Below are 13,371 nucleotides of genomic sequence, written 5' to 3'. Positions count from 1 at the left end.
AACAAGATTTGACAACACCGAACACGTCATCACAGAATTATAATTTATTTTTTCGACATCGTTTTTTGATTTTGATAAATTTGCGCGAGGGAGAGAGCAAGACAGCGCTTGTGTTGTTTGAAGACTGTGAAGGTGGGCGTGAGCGCGTGGCTGGGCTCTCTCTCTCTCTCTCTCTCTCTCTCTCTCTCTCTCTCTCTCTCTCTCTCGTGCTCTTTCTCTCTCTCTCTCTCTCTCTCTCTCGTGCTCTTTCTCTCTCTCTGCTCGTTCTTATGCGCTCTGTTAAACTGCTAGGACTTAAACTGTGCAATTAATCCGCGAATCAAATTCGTCAAGGGCCGGGGAGCAGCTGCCCGTACAGTTAATGAATAACGGATCAACTACGACAGCCTACATCGCACATCCTGCGACGTGACTATCGCGAATTTGTACATCGCGATATCGATGCTTAAACGACACATCGTGCAGCCCTACTCAATACCGTAGTTGAAACATTATAATGTAACTTAAGTTTTGAAAGAGTTAAAACGGCTTGATGTTGGTTGTAAATTTGGTGCTTAGACTTCCTTGTTTTTAATGCTGTGTCAAGTGATAAGGAGTTGGTGTAAATGTTTTTTATAATTGCGTAGATTAGTTTTACTGTACAGTAGCCATACGACAGCGTGAGTGTCTATAGTATTCAATCCCTTTATTCAGGCCCCTTTACGTTTCACATTTTAATTGTAAATTGATTAATTTATTTTCTGATGGCACATTAGACGAAACGCATCATAAAAACTATATGTTGTAATATCTGATGGCAAGCACTGAACCCATACTGTACTGATTAAATTTGGCTGTAGATTCAATTTGTATCAAGGTCGTTTTTATTTCTCTTGGATTTCTTTTAATGATTTAAAGATTAAATTCTTAGAGCATTTCAAAACCAGACAAAAAAAAACAAAACATTCCACTGATAACGTTCATAATTTTAGACAATTTAAGAATTGTAGCTCTGATCTAACCTTTCAGAATGTGTTATTACTGGTTAACTACAGGATACTTAACTTTACCTCAAACATAATACATACTTTTAAAAGTAAGCTTACCATGTATACGTTTAATTGGTATGGTAATTTAAAAAAAAAAATTTGTGTGTATTTACTTATTGTGTGCTCTGTCAGGTTTAGGGTGGGTGTTTGTAAAAGCACTCTGTGACAACTTTATTTTAAAGGGCTTTATAATGTATATTAGATTGACTTTGATAAGAGCAGCTAAATCACATTCAATGAATGTCTCTCATGGGTCATAATAATCAGTAAATTTAGCAACTAAATTGTGTAAGAATGAGTTAAATGCAGTATATGATTGTGGTAGTCTTAGTGGACTGAAATGGCTTGCAGTTGAAGATTGCATGTTGTTCAAGTTCATTTTTGAAGTTAAGATGAACTAACTTATTAAACCACCCTATTTTTAACAAACCAATATAACTTCCAGAAATACCATTATGAATTGGCCAGCTGGCCATATTATGACCTTTCTTTGTCTGTAGATTACACTGGTTTGTCCCCAGATTGGACATCCATGTGTACTTACTCATACACTAGTTGGTCAGGGTTTTGTCCCCAGATGGGACTTCCGTTAATGCCCATATAAGGAGTTGTCCCCGTGTCCCCACATGTGTTAACCTGACCTGTCCCCAGATTATCACCTACCCTTATTTTAATGAATTAATTACATTTTAAGTGAGATATTTATTAAACTTTTTTTTTTAGATTTTTTGATGTGTTTATCTAGTCTCTAGGATGTCAGGAAAGTGGTGTCCCCAAAATGTGGTAAATAACTGGTGCCCCCACGAGGCACCCCAAACAAGTATGTGTGTGTGTGTGTGTGTGTGTGGTAATAACAGACACTGCATATTATAATTATTATCTTTGTGTATAGATATTTTTATTCTAACTGTTTTCTTAGAAAATGGTGGGATGTTTAATAATCTCAAAATCTGGGCAGTACTTTATCTGTGTTAATTTTCTCACAGCTTGGACAGAGGTCCATGCCTTCGATCATGATATCACCAAAACCAAGGTTTACTGAGGAAATTGAAATACTGTATGAGTAAAAGGACATTTAATGATTGTGTATAAATCACTTATTGAATATGAGCTTCTTTTTAACATTAGACTCGGCTTCAATATTCCCATATCCAACCTTCTCTGTGAGCCTGTTTCTCTTTCAGTTCCTCATTAACATAATAATATATGGAGGAGCCTGGATTGGAGGGATCAGAGATGGCAGAAATAATGCATTGGATAAACATTTGAGATATCACACCACTTGTTTAAAAAATTTTTTTTTAAGAAATTAGTGTTAAATATCATCTTTCCTAAGAGAGCAGAATCAGTAAACCATTTTTTGATGGTTTTTGCCACAGAAACTATGTTGTACTCTCTATATAGCTCTTTAAAACTGTACATTTCCCCAGATCCCTTTCAGTGCCTTGGTGAGAGAACTTAAAATGTCAAGTTCACCATTTGGATCAATGAACCACTGATTCATCATGTCAGCACTGAATAGGGAGCAAAGTGCCTTTATGATCTCTTCCTGTCACCTGTTATAATATCACAGGTGAAAACTGGCAGAACGTTAGATTAATAATGACCTAATAGCTAATCATTTTATGGTATCTCATTGGCAAAAAAGTATATAGAAAATAATATTAATAATAATATTTTAAGTGCATTTTTCTTATTTTACAAATGATCTGCCAATAGTGTAAGAAAAATACAGCAGTGATTACTACACTAAGTGGAACTGACATACTTTCTTAGTGATAGATCCTATTTACAGTAGGCTATGTGCACTAGATGCTATTTACAGAAAAATGTACAGTGAAAATCATGATATATTCTATTTACCATGTAAAAGTAGCAGTTCTTTGCAACAGGCTAAGTGTAAATACTAATTAGATGCTAGTTATTATACTTTATACATTGATGAATCATGATAACATTCGAACTGGCTCTAAACATTCATGTTCAAAATTATTCAACCCCCTTTGTGCAGAATCTTTTATTCTTTAAAATCACCAATAAATGCTGTCTGTAAGTGTTTAGAAGCTTCTGTCACCTCTCTACTACAGTCTTGGCCCATTCCACGCCTGAAAAAGCTTTCAGATCACTTATAATCGTTGGTTTTCACATTGCCACTGCTTTCTTCAAATTCAACCAGATATTTGAAATGAGAATTAAGCCTGGAGACTGAACAGGTCACTCAGGTACATTCTATGACTGATCCCTGAACCAAGCCTTAGTAAATTTACATGTGTACTTTGGTATGACTGGCCTGCAGGAAAGTCCATTGATCATCAGCTTCAGTCTTTGCACCAAAGGCATCACAATTCTTGTCAAAATGGCCTGATACCTCAAAGAATCCATGATGTCATTCATACAGTCATGATTTCCACTTCCTTCTACAGTAAAGAAACCCCATAACAGGACTGATCCACCTCCAAGTTTGAGGATGGAGATGGTGTTCTTCTGCTTATGAGCTTTGCCTTTTTTGCAGCAGACATACCGCTGATCTATGGGTCCAAAAAGTTCCAGTTTGGTCATATCACTCCATATAACATGTGGAGCTCCACAAGTCTACACAAATGAATTTTATCAAGTTCAAGTTGTCCTTTGTTCTTCTTGATCAAGACTGGTATTCTGCAAGATGTCTCAACATAAAGGCAATACTTGTCTAGTGATCTTCTTACACACTGCTTTGAAATGGTTTTCCTCCTTTCATCGGGTCATCTTGCAAGTCTTTGGCTTAACATTGCAGATTTTTCTCAGTTGCTCTGATTAAACATTTTATGATATTGTGCTTTATCTTCCACAGCCTCAAAGGTTTTCTGGTAAAACACACTTTAAGCTAAGGAATAAGGCTGAGAGCTGTGTCTCTAGGAACTTTCAATGTCTTGGAAATCTTCATATAGCCTTAGCCTTTCTAAAGTACTATGATATTTATTCTCTGTAAGCTTTTGTGAGATCTCTGTTGACATATTTGTTACTCGACTTCAACACATGCATGGGCTAACTGTATATGTAACAGCTCAAGCTAATCCTGTTTTTAATAGAGTTTCTAAAAGCTTAATTGTGTTTTGTGACTGTTTTATTTCCCACCATGAAAATAAGTGATTTAAAAACAGCAATGTAGAATAGGGGTTGAATAATTATGACATAGCAGTATTATTAAAAAATATTATAACTCAAAAGTATTACATTATATATTGACAATATCACTTTTAATATGCCAGTGAACTGTTATAGATGCAATTTTTATTTTATCCTGGATCTTCACAAAAGCTTGTATTTGTAAAGTACTGCAGTCTCTGGGGGGTTGAGTAATTTTGATTGCAACTGTACATACACTTATTTATCTAACACACATACTTGGCGTACACTTAAATTTTTTGCACATAATATACCTGTACATACATAAAGCTCATTGTAATATACCTGCCATACATTTTCAATTGGTATATTTTTGTTCCTTATCTACCTATTTGTATTTTTATTTTTTATTACATCTTGTGTTTTTTGTTCTTTCACTGTCATTATGTTGCACTGTGGAGCTTCTGTCACGAAAGCAAATTCCTTGTATGTGTGAACATACCTGGCAATAAAGCTCATTCTGATTCTGATTCTAAAAGGACCATTCTGCCTGCATTTGAGTCTTCGCCTCTTTCTCACCTTGACAATATAGTTTTATAAACTTCCCCAGATTTCTAATTTATTTCCCCAAATTCCCTGGTAATTTTCCAACTTGGAATATTTCCAAAACTGCCCAGAAAAATTTCCCATAAAAAAAAAAAATGTCAGAAATTGTACACCCATTTGAAACACTAGATGTGTGCTATACACATATATAAGAATATCTCCAGAATATCTGATGATGCCTTCAAACATCTGCGATATTATAAACTCAGCTTGAAATGGTCAGTGTAAATTTGGTTGTGCCACTGTTTCTTATCTTTTTCCTTTCCTCCTCTGTCCTGTCATCCTCCCTTCCTTCTTACACCCAATTTGCATCATTAAATGTGAATATTGCCACGAATCCCTTATTCTCCACTCTATGTACATGTCTAGACAATGGCTGTTCTCTTTTGTCCACACCAGTGCTTGCTTTTTCTCCATCAGCACCAGACCGACCCAAACCGGTTGAGGGCCACTCAAACAAAACTGCCCTGCTGTCTGTTACAGAAGCTCTATGGAGCATAAGAGCTTAGTCCAAATCGTCATTTCTCTTTCTGATAGATTGTCTGCAGCTGCTGACACTATTAATCATAATTCACCACATTCCACTGGTTTAAATCTTACTTCACATGTACGTTCTTGTAGGTTTCTTGGGGAAGGGAGGTATTTAAAGTGAAACCCATAAAACAAATTTTTTGAGAAGTCAACATGTGTATTGGTTCCAGATCACTGAATACAATATTAGCACTCATTTTGTTGTATTATTTAGGGGGGGCAAAATCTTTCTTTTTTCCATAGCCATTTTGTTTTTATTGTACAAAAAGCAAAGTTAAACCAATGTCACAAAAATGTAGATATATGCATTAATTTGGAGAGGTGATTGGCTGTTATGCTTGGAGAGTACGCATCTACATTATCAGTTTTCTGAGCTTTTCTCACTATTAGTAATGAGAATGAAATGATCCAATTACTTAATCCCTTTAATCGTCGATGCTAATATGCGCTTTCGTTCTGATGTATGCATCCCCGGACCTTGATTTCTATCGATGATGTCAAAACCCACCCTCACCCTCACCCTCACCCGTGTATGCCACTGGCACAGATTATAGTTCATATCTGGATCAGAGCAAGCGTGTTTCAATTTTTGTTTCAACATGAACCAGCACCGTGTATGCACATGTCAAGGTTTTTTTTTTTTTTTAATTAAATATGCACAACCAATGGTGCTGATTCTGTAGTATCATGAATGTGATGACATGATGGATTATTGTGATACACAGTAAACAAAGATATAGACCAAAAAAAAAGGGGTGAAAAAAAAGTATCTATGCCTTTATTCTTTCTGTTTTAAACTGATTTGTGTCATTTGTTCTGAGATTGTAGTGCTGGTAAACTTGAAAATATTAGAATTTTAACATTTTCTAGAATTTTTATATTATATCTCTTCTTATTTAGTACAAATAATATTTTAGCAAAACATATTTGATTAATTATTGACAGTTGTTAGCAGTCTCTTATAATACGATTTTAAAATAATCACATCAAATTCGGCCAATTATTTTAGTTTAATCCTTGATGATCAACATATCTTTAAAGATCGCGTTGCAAAAATGGCACAATCATGCAGGTTTGCACTGCAAAACATTAGGAAGATTAGACCCTTCCTAGCAGAGCATGCAACACAACTTTCTCTTCCAAGCCCTTGTCATTTCTACGATGGTTTTTTTATGGTGCTCTTCTGGAAGGACTTCGAACATGTGCTATCAAACTCCAGCAAATTAATAAAATGCAGCAACACATCTTTTCTTCAGTGACACCAAAATAACCCACGTCATATCACACCTCTGGTTAGCTCTCTGCACTGGATTCTGGTTGCAGCTTGCATCAAGTTCAATAAACTGGTGCTTCCCTCTTAGAAAATCAACAAGTTCTGCACCCTTCTACCACTACTCTCCTAGAAGTCTGTATCCCCTCCACTAGGCTGCTGTCAGTGAGTGAGTTGCATCTGAGGTTCCATCAAACAGAGCCACAAAATCTCTCTTCCTTGCTGCTGGATTGATCTTCTCAGTTCCATCCAAACAGCTGAATCCCTAACAATTTTCAAGAACAAATAAAAAAAAAAAGACGTATCTTTTCCATGAGCACTTTATTACATCTTAAAAAAAAAAATCTGTTTCTTAAATATGTCTGCACTATTATTAAACTCATTCTGTTGTAGCTTATACTGTCTGAACAATGACTGAATCTATGCATTACTGGCACTTCTCATGTCTTCTTAAGATTAATCAGTTAACAACAGTATTATCCAGCTGTAAATTGCTTTGGATTAAGGATGTGCACATGTACTCATACTCGGACGATCAATCTAGAAAAGGATGATATACATTTATTTTATTCTGATTGGTAATTCATATGGACATATGATGTATTTGTTTGAGTTTATTAATCCACTTGCAAAGCACTTCAGTTCACCAGTGTTTATTTGCGCTTCAGTTTCATCTGAAATGCAATGCTCTTTGGGTTATTTGAGATACTAATAGTCCTTTTAGATGATCCTTTTTCCAAAACATTGGTGATATTATTAATAACTCAACAGTGTTATTTTTCCTCATCATATATTTCAACAATAGGCATATGTCCTAATTAAAACCATTCTCGTCATGGTTTTGGAAGCATGCAGGTATCTGTATATCTGTAAAATCTTTAAAAAGTAGATTCAACTACAGCTTTGTGCAACATGTGCAGCGACAGTCTGCCATATAGTTCTAGTTCTAGTTCTTTTATTTATAAAGCACATTTAAAACAATCACATGACTGACCAAAGTGCTGTACAACATATTGATCATAGATAAAATAAAATATGCTACAATTAATGCTATGCAACAATTAATTAGCAAATGCTTCAGAAAACAATTGAGTTTTCAGAAGGGATTTAAAAACCGATAAAGATGGAGCAGCTCTAAGGGGTGAACAATCCTGCAGCGGATCAGGTAATGCTTTCCAGACTCCAATTCTTCATATGTGTCAATATGAGGCCATGGTTCCTCAGCTCCAGAATGTGGTTTCACCCGCTTGTATTCCACTCTGTACTGCACTCTGTCTCTAGATGAAGACTTCTGCAGTTTAAGGTACACAGCTTGGTCCCATACATTTTTCACTATTGGTGGGGGTGGCGGGGTTGGACACAGACTTGAACTGTTTTTCTGTCAGTTTCCCTTTTTCATAGAGATAGATGGAGGAGCCTGCAATGTTGGGATTGGAGATGGCAGAAATACTGAAGTGGATTCTCTTTTCATATTTATTGGCCTCTGCAAACCACCTGAATTGAGACAAGTTCTCTCTTATGTTCATTGAGACACTGTTATCATTGAACCACTTTGTGACAGATTTCACAGAAAACCCAGTATCACTCTCACTGCGTTCATTAAACCACTTTAACCCAGCATCACTCCAGCGGTGTTCATTGAACCACTTTTGAACAGATTTAACAGAAAAAGTTTTACTCTCTTCTAGCTCTTTAAACTTGTCAGATTCAATATACTCCTTCAGGCTTGAAATATATGAGTCTTTATACTTCAGACATGTGAAGGTCAAGCCCACCACTGCATCAACTTCAGGATCAAATAAGGTGGTAGTGAGATCAACTGAGTATTTGATATCGATCCCCTGTAGCATCTTGATGTAAGAACTCAAGATGAGAAGTTCAGACCTTGCATCATTTAACCACAACTTAAGCATATCAGCACTGAATGGGGAGCTCCTGTGGATCTTCAGGATGTCTTCCAGAAATTTTCCTCTTCCATTCCTCTTTGAATAACAGGCAAGACCCTGCCGACTGCTTCTATGAACATTGTCTTGTACATGCAAAATGATTTATTAAATAATTGCAGTCTCTCTTTGATGTCACTAAGGGCATTGACCAATTCACAGGTCATTGTGTGTCCTCTCTGCCTCTCCAAGCTCCTTGATTATATGATCAGCGTCAGAAATCAGACTTGTGGTCATTTTTCTATCGAGCCGAGCTGCTTTGTTCTCTAACAGATGAAGAGGATGGAGCCAGACTTTTATTGGAACCATATTCTGTGGATTCTCCTTCAGCAGAATGCGGAGCTTCTTGTATATCTCAATGGATTCCATGTATGTGGTGGGGTTCTCCTCAAGTAGGACATCCCCATGAAATATGCAGGTGATTTTCTCAGCCTTTTTCTTTTCATGTTCTTTCATACTGCCAGATGCTTCTGCATCAATTGAAAATGAAGGGATGTTCTTGAACATGATATTCAGTTCTCCCTCAATCTCCTGCTTGTTCTCGTCTTCTGAAAATGTCCGATCAAACACCATGAGGGCCTGAGCTCCATACTGTACTGCCGTGACCACATGAGTTGCAGTTTTCTTGTCAAACACCTCAGGGTAGATGAACTGGCCCAGCTGGGACATAGTGAGCTATTCATATTTTGCGGTTTCTCTGTAATACATTGTAACTCTGGACTATTGATTTGAGGATTTGGTGTCATGCAGGAACTTGCCAGATCCTCCCACATCCACAAGCCCCCCCAAGAAACTGGCCTTCAGGGAAGCACTTACACCCAGGAGGTTGGACTTACTAGAGAGAGAATCAGTGCTACTGAACAGCAGATTTGTCTGGGTCTGTTGACGAGTGTCCAAATTTTCACTCAATGATTTCTTATCCCAGAGTGTAACACCTGAAATTAAAAATGGCTTTAAGTGTTATTTTATGTATGAGGGAGTGATGTACTGTTGTAAATGTAAATGCAAATGTGCAGGTATTATAGTTTTGTTTCACAAGGACTGGTCATGATTAAACATTTGGTGAAAAGAAAAAAAGGTATAACACTTTATTTTGATTGTCCACTGTAAACATTCTAGTAACAGTAAGTAACTTTGCAACTATATGTCAACTAGCAGTCATTAGACTGTCTGCTTAATAACTTGCCATGGTATAACAGTAATACTCACTCTCTCAAGAAAGAAACTCGTAGTCTTGAACGCAAATGGAGAAAAACTAACTTGGAAGTTTTTAGAATTGCATGGAAAAACAGTATGTCCAGCTATAGACAGGCTCTAAAAACTGCTAGGGCAGAGCATATACACAAACTCATAGAAAATAACCAAAACAATCCAAGGTTTTTATTTAGCACAGTGGCTAAATTAACAAATTACCAGACGCCACCTGATTCAAATATTCCACCAACGTTAAATAGTAATGACTTTATGAATTTCTTCACTGATAAAATAGATAACATTAGAAATACAATAGCGAATGTAGATTCTACATCATCTAACACTTCAGTTTCATCCATCGCACCCAAAGATAAACTACAGTGCTTTACAACTATAGGACAGGAAGAGCTAAATAAACTTATCACTGTATCTAAACCAACAACATGTTTATTAGATCTGTACCCACTAAATTACTGAAAGAGTTGTTACCTGTAGCCGAAGAACCGCTTCTCAATATCATTAACTCGTTGTTATCTTTAGCTCACGTCCCAAAACCATTCAAGCTGGCGGTTATCAAGCCTCTTATTAAGAAACCAAAACTAGATCCTAGTGTACTGGCAAATTATAGGCCTATTTCAAATCTTCCATTTATGTCAAAAAATTTTGAAAAAGTTGTGTCTGCTCAATTGAGCACCTTCCTGCATAAAAATGATCTGTATTAAGAATTTCAGTCAGGTTTCAGGCCCCACCATAGCAAAGAAACTGCACTTGTTAAAATTACAAATGACCTGCTCCTTCTGTCAAATCAAGGCTGCATCTCATTTCTAGTCTTACTTGATCTTAGTGCTGCGTTCGACACCATAGACCATGACATACTCATAGATAGATTACAAAACTATACAGGTATTCAAGGGCAGGCTCTAAGATGGTTTAGATCCTACCTGTCCGATCGCTACCATTTTGTTTACTTAAGTGGGGTGTCATCTCATTTATCATCAGTAAAATTTGGAGTGCCACAAGGATCCGTCCTAGGTCCCCTTCTATTTTCAATATACATGTTGCCCCTTGGTAATATTATTAGAAAATACGGAATTAGCTTCCACTGATGATACTCAGCTATATATCTCAACGATTATCAATTCTCAATTATCTAAGCTAACAGAGTGTGTTAAAAATGTAAAAGATTGGATGACAAATAATTTTCTCCAATTAAATTCGGATAAGACGGAGATATTAATTATTGGACCAAAAAACACTACACAGAACTAGACGGATGTACTGTTACTTCCTCTACAGTCAGAAATCTGGGTATCATATTAGACAGCAATTTGTCTTTTGAAAATCATATTTCCAATGTTACAAAAACTGCATTCTTCCATCTTAGAAACATTGCCAAGCTACGAAACATGTTATCTGTTTCTGATGCAGAAAAGCTAGTTCATGCATTCATGACCTCTAGACTGGACTATTGTAATGCACTTCTAGGTGGTTGTCCTGCTTCTTCAACAAACAAGCTACAGGTAGTCCAAAATGCAGCACCTAGAGTCCTTACCAGGTCAAGAAAATATGATCATATTACCCCAATTTTACAGTCTCTGCACTGGCTACCTATTAAGCTCTGTATCAGTTACAAATTATCATTACTTACCTATAAGGCCCTAATTGGTTTAGCTCCTGCGTACCTAACTAGCCTTCTACCACGCTACAACCCATCACGCTCCCTAAGGTCACAAAACGCTGGACTTTTGGTAGTTCCTAGGATAGCAAAGTCCACTAAAGGAGGTAGAGCTTTTTCACATTTGGCTCCCAAACTCTGGAATAGCCTTCCTGATAATGTTCGGGGTTCAGACACACTCTCTCTGTTTAAATCTAGATTAAAAATGCATCTCTTTCGCCAAGCATTCGAATAATGTATCTCTTAAATTGTGAGTGTAGTTGCATCTGATCAAATGTGCATTTTTATTCATTAGCTTGGGTTAAACTAATTTTACTTTGTTGAATCAGCAGCTATGCTAATGATGTCTCTATTTTGTTTCTATGTTTTGCCACGGGTAGCTAGGATTTACACAAGCTTCAGTCTGGACCCAGAACACCTGAGAAGAGATGATGCTGACCCTCAGAGGACCCCAGATGATGCTAACCCTGAATCACCAAACAGAACTAACAATTATTGCTACATGTTTGACTGCATCATATAACAATTATTAATTAATATTATTAATAATGTTCATCGTCTAGCTGACTACGTCTTGTATACATTTTTTCTACAAATCCTGTCAAACGTGCACAAACTGATAGTCACCACCATAAGCTACTACTAAATATTGTAGAAACATTATTTTCTGTAAAGTTGCTTTGTAACGATTCATATTGAAAAAAGCACTATACAAATAAACTTTGAATTGAATTGAATTGAATTCTAACACTTTATTTTGATGGGTCCACAACATACAACATACTGACTATGAGAAACTTTGCAAGTATATGTCAACTTATTCTACTAACCCTAAACCTACCCTAACAGTCTACTCTGAGAGTTAGTAGACTTGTAGTTTCAAATGAATGAGAATTAGTTGATATAGATATACCACCTGGCAGTCGTAAAGCATACCAATATACAGAGGTCTTCCCAGGGCTGCCATTTCCATTGTCTTTGATTCTATGACCATAATAAAAAAGAGAAATAATGTTTTTTAAAAAACATTTTTCAATCTTAATGGTAATGACTAATGTTTAATGCTGTAGAAATCATTATAATAAAAATATCTTCTAGCTCATTGCACAACAAAATGTGTTCAGAGGGAATACAGAATCAAACAAACAATCGTCCAATAAGCACACAAAATCATATAACATTCAAGATATTTTTAATATGAAGACATAATTTTATGTTCAACAAACCATTTAGGATCATATTAAGATTCAAACACAAAAAACTCTGAAACTTAGGCTAGTACTTTCCATGCTACGCTACCAGTGTTATGTTGATAGTGTTATGTTATCTTATGGAAAGATAAACAGTTGTTTTTCTGAAGCTATTACGGTCAAAAACCTTACTCTGAATCAAATGAATGAGTGAATGATTAATTATTAATTGACATCAGCTAACATCTAATGCAATGTAGAAAATCATACACTGATAATACACACTAATGCCAAGGGGAAATTGTCTCTGGAAAGAGGTTTGGTAAAGTGATATTTAATTTTGTTTGTATGTCATACACTGGAGGGCAGGAGTTGGATTCTGTTTACACAGCACTGAACACAAAGTACTGTTCGTTTTGCACAAAACGGCGAAGTGTATGCTTGTATGTTCCTTTTCCAGTGTCAAAGTAGGAGTCCTTTTCATAATAGGAATCTCTAGTCACAGAGCTTCACTGTGACAGTCACATTAAAATAATATAGGAGTAATAATAATAATAATAATAATAATGTGAACATCCAATCCAAAAAGATCTGATCTGTGCAAATTTTGCAGTGGTGTAACTTGTAAAAAGCTTGATGGTTTTCAGTTGGACAGTGACTAATTATCATGACTAAGTATAACTGAATTTTAGGTAAAAAAAAAGGCAAAAAATCTAAATATTGCCCATGTATCTTCCCCCACTGCTGTAACAATTTGAAATGACAACTAGTTTGCATAGCAATCATCCTGAATTTTTTTTTTTTTTTTTTATTTGAACCCTATTAAGAA

General features: G+C 36.1%; 1 protein-coding gene and 1 pseudogene across 2 annotated transcripts in view; both read right to left on the bottom strand.

The window, feature by feature from the left end:
• LOC127953394 (zinc finger protein 501-like) overlaps nt 1-13,371 on the bottom strand; it is a 485,311-nt gene that overhangs the window by 322,307 nt on the left and 149,633 nt on the right. The window lies entirely within an intron of this gene.
• LOC127952000 (cytolytic toxin-alpha-like) lies at nt 7,637-12,325 on the bottom strand (annotated as a pseudogene).

This window comes from Carassius gibelio, chromosome B3 (genome assembly GCF_023724105.1).
Source record: "Carassius gibelio isolate Cgi1373 ecotype wild population from Czech Republic chromosome B3, carGib1.2-hapl.c, whole genome shotgun sequence".
NCBI classification, from domain to species: Eukaryota; Metazoa; Chordata; class Actinopteri; order Cypriniformes; family Cyprinidae; genus Carassius; species Carassius gibelio.
The sequence above is the reverse complement of the archived record's forward strand: the minus strand, read 5'-3'. Positions and strand labels throughout refer to the sequence as shown.